General features: G+C 42.3%; 3 non-coding genes across 3 annotated transcripts; all 3 read left to right on the top strand.

The window, feature by feature from the left end:
- The first annotated feature begins 2,686 nt into the window (after positions 1-2,686).
- Positions 2,687-2,775, top strand: trnay-gua (transfer RNA tyrosine (anticodon GUA)). Its single transcript is given in 2 exon segments — positions 2,687-2,723; positions 2,740-2,775. It is a non-coding gene; the product is annotated as a tRNA-Tyr (tRNA).
- A 347-nt stretch (positions 2,776-3,122) lies between these two features.
- trnay-gua (transfer RNA tyrosine (anticodon GUA)) lies at positions 3,123-3,211 on the top strand. Its single transcript is given in 2 exon segments — positions 3,123-3,159; positions 3,176-3,211. It is a non-coding gene; the product is annotated as a tRNA-Tyr (tRNA).
- Positions 3,212-3,583: 372 nt separating this feature from the next.
- trnay-gua (transfer RNA tyrosine (anticodon GUA)) lies at positions 3,584-3,672 on the top strand. Its single transcript is given in 2 exon segments — positions 3,584-3,620; positions 3,637-3,672. It is a non-coding gene; the product is annotated as a tRNA-Tyr (tRNA).
- The last annotated feature ends 128 nt before the right edge of the window (positions 3,673-3,800 follow it).

Below are 3,800 nucleotides of genomic sequence, written 5' to 3' on the forward strand. Positions count from 1 at the left end.
CGCCAGAGAAAGATCTAGTTTGCCCCAATATGTAGTACTGCAAATGTAAAATGCCAAAAATACTCACTCCAGTCGAATTTTCATGTATGCAAGCCAGCGTGGTTTTTCCAGCCATTCTGACCAACAATCCTCTATGCAGTTACATCACTACAGACTTCACTGGTCAAAATTTAAGGAGCATTATCATGACGAAGTAGTTCGTCCCCATTTTACGCACACTGCATGCAACAGTGCACACTTTGTGAGGGCAGCTGCTGTGAACACTTGAAGGAATGAAGAAGAAGTACGAGATTTGGAACGCAAATTACGATCAAGACAGTCGAGATGGTCAAAAGGACAAAGTGGGCGTATATGAGGAGGCTAGAATAACTGAGCTGGCTGTCCGACTTATGACCAGATGTTGACTTTATTTGTAGGCTGAAGCAGAGTGAAGGAGATAATTATCCATTTTCTGCCTGTTTAAGGTATTTTAATGCACTCCTAAAAAAAAAAAAAAAAAAAAAAAAAGAGCAAAAACTGAATCAGAAACACATGATTGCTGAAAACTGAATGCATTTGTTTTTACTAGTGACCATGTAATGTGTTCAGCCTGTTGTGCACCATCGTGTGTGCATTTGTGTAACGCATGTGTGTGTTCGGTGTTAATCCCTGTCCTTGCTCAGCAGTCACACACACGGAGCTGTTTGTCCCCCGCGGGCTACAGTAGCTCCTTCAGTGTGTTTGTGTGTCTGCCGAGTTGAATACAGTAAAGCCTTTTTCACTGTAATCACTGATCAATAATAGTGATCAGCGGGCATTTATCAATACCCTTCCATCTGCTACCATTTGGCCCGAGCAAATAAACGCCACAGCAGATGCGTACAGCTGCTCTGCGTTTCAACAGCTTCACTAATTTCAAGATATAAGCAGATTAAAAGAAGCAGCTTTAAAATATACAAACAACTGACAGACAGAGCCACACTCAGGCCTACAGTATGAACACATCATTAATGCGTTGAGCCGGATGTTGCTGTGACCTCTCTCTTTTTAGGCCTGACCCCAGCAGATGACCCTGGAGAGGGATTAGTCTCTGATTCGCCTAATTAACCCCTCAGCACACTGCTCAGACTGGAACAGCAGCTACAACACCCTGCCGCTGCTATATTTATTCTTTCTTTCCCTCCTACGTTTGGTTTGTGTTCAGTCATGGCCTCCTCTAGTTTTCATGCTCCAATAGGAAACAGAAAAAAAGAGAAGAGAAGAGAATGTTTGGAGCGACTTCTTCTGCCAAACCTGTAAAATCCATCCTCGCTTTCTTTTAAAGCCACCTAACTTTGCATCTTTACCCCCTTTCCAAAAAAAAAAAAAAATAAAAAAGTTTTCCATCCACCTTGACCAGTCCACTAATACTCCTCTGGCCCCGGCTAACCCCTCCGTAATCCCCGCGAAGCCTAAACAAGTGTATTTTGACTGTGGGGTTTGCCGAAAGGAAGCAGAGGTTGGATTTCCACAGGAGTTTCAAACCGACAAAAACATCCACGGCGAAATCTGCGGAAATGAGCCTGTTAACATAACACACACATGCAGACGCATACTGAGGTTAAACAAGGGGGTTGAGCAATCAGCTTCCTTTATATACCCACTGGTAGAATAATATAAAAAAAAATGTACTTTGCAGAATCAATGTGTAAGTGAATACTGAATGATTGGTGTTGGAGCTTTAAGCAGGAGGAGAGTTGCTATTTTAGCTTGAACAAAATGTGAGGATTAATCCGGTTTAGAAACAAGAGCAGCATTTAAAAGACCTGCAACAAATAAAATGTTTATTTTAGTTCAAAATGTAGATGCTGTCAGTGAAACTCAAGCTTCAGTTGAACCCTTCCTCACTCTCAAGATGCCAGAACCCCTTGATGTCTCATTTAGTCACCCTTGTTTTCTCTATTTTCATTTTTCAATATATGATTTTGTTTAATTGACCTGTAAGATTCCCTGAAAATCACACTGAGGCTGTGGCTATGTTTTCTCACGAGTTTGCTCAGTAGGTTGTGGTTAAAGGTGTGAAAGTGTGTTTTCTTTTCCTAAACTGAACCATGTCAAAAAATAGTGAGTGCAGCAGTTACACGTCATCTTGCACCTATGCAACCACGTGAAACTGCAACTTGCACGGCGTCTAAAAAAAGGGTTGCATACGTGACCATTTTGATTGCAGTCTAGAGTCTTGATTATAGTCACTTATGGACACAAATGCTTAGCTGTTGGAATTATAGTATTTTCTACTTGGAGCGCACCTGTAAATCTACAGATTGGCATCTATGCATTTCACATGTGACCGCGACTGACAAGCACACTCATTCCAGTTCCTGTAGGACGGATGTGGACCTCGGAGGGTTACAACATGTACGTCATTTGGACAATCCTGGCTGATGCACAAAGTAAAATACTGAAATTAATACTGACCTGGAAGGAGTCAGTGTCAGTGTCTTTCAGTGTTGAATATTAACATTTGTTTATACCTCTGAGATACCAGCAGCTTTGACAAAGCAGCAGTTTTTGACGCTCTGGGAATGACAACAGGTTGGTTATTCTGCTAAGTTTCATCAGATTAAACCTCAGTTTTGCATTTGCTGCTGTTTGTGATAACTGATGCAGTGTTTTAATACAGAAGACCACATATTTAGTCTGTTGTCATGTACGTGCATTATCAGCCCCTTCGATAGCTCAGTTGGTAGAGCGGAGGACTGTAGTGAGATGATGGCAGACATCCTTAGGTCGCTGGTTCGACTCCGGCTCGAAGGAGGAGACATTTTCTGTGGTGATGGTTTGATCTGTGGGTCAAAGTGACCACATGTCAGCAACACAGTTAGGTTAAAGTTCCTCCCAATTGTCAGGCCAATGTCTTGAATAGTAAGTGGCTGCTATTGTGAAAGAGAATATTAACATTTGTGTATATCTCTGAGACACCAGCAACTTTGACAAAGCAGCAGTTTTTGATGCTCTGTAAATGAGAACAGGTTGGCTCTTTCATCTGATTAAACTTCAGTTTTGTTCTCTGCTGCAGTCTCTCCAACAACTGATACTGTGCTTTAATACGACTGCCCACAAATGTATTTCATTGTGATGTACATCCATCTTGAGTTTCACCCCCTTCGATAGCTCAGTTGGTAGAGCGGAGGACTGTAGTGAAATGAAAGCAGAAATCCTTAGGTCGCTGGTTCGACTCCGGCTCGAAGGAGGAGACATTTTCTGTGCTCACTGGACTGGTGCAGATGGTTTGATCTGTGGGTCAAACTGACCACATGTCAGCAACACAGATAGTCTGAAGTTTCTCCCAATTGTCAGGCCAGTGTCTTGAACAGTAAATGGCTGCTATTGTTAAATAAAATATTAACATTTGGGTATATGTCTGAGACACCAGCAGCTTTGACAAAGCAGCAGTTTTTGATGCTCTGTGAATGAGAACAGGTTGGCTGTTCTGCTGAGTTGCATCTGAATAAACTTCAGTTTTGTTCCCTGCTGCTGTCTCTCTAATAACTGATGCTGTGCTTTAATACAACTGCCCACACATGCATTTCATTGTGATGTATGTCCATATTGAGTTTCATCCCCTTCGATAGCTCAGTTGGTAGAGCGGAGGACTGTAGGGAGATGATAACAGACATCCTTAGGTCGCTGGTTCGACTCCGGCTTGAAGGAGGTGACATTTTCTGTGGTGATGGTTTGATCTGTGGGTGACACTGATTACAGGTCGGCAAGACAGTAAATATCAAATTTCTCTTGATTGTCAGACCTGACACCTACACCTGTGCATTTTGTGCATGCGT

This window comes from Stegastes partitus, unplaced genomic scaffold (genome assembly GCF_000690725.1).
Source record: "Stegastes partitus isolate 25-593 unplaced genomic scaffold, Stegastes_partitus-1.0.2 Scaffold166, whole genome shotgun sequence".
Classification (NCBI taxonomy): Eukaryota; Metazoa; Chordata; class Actinopteri; family Pomacentridae; genus Stegastes; species Stegastes partitus.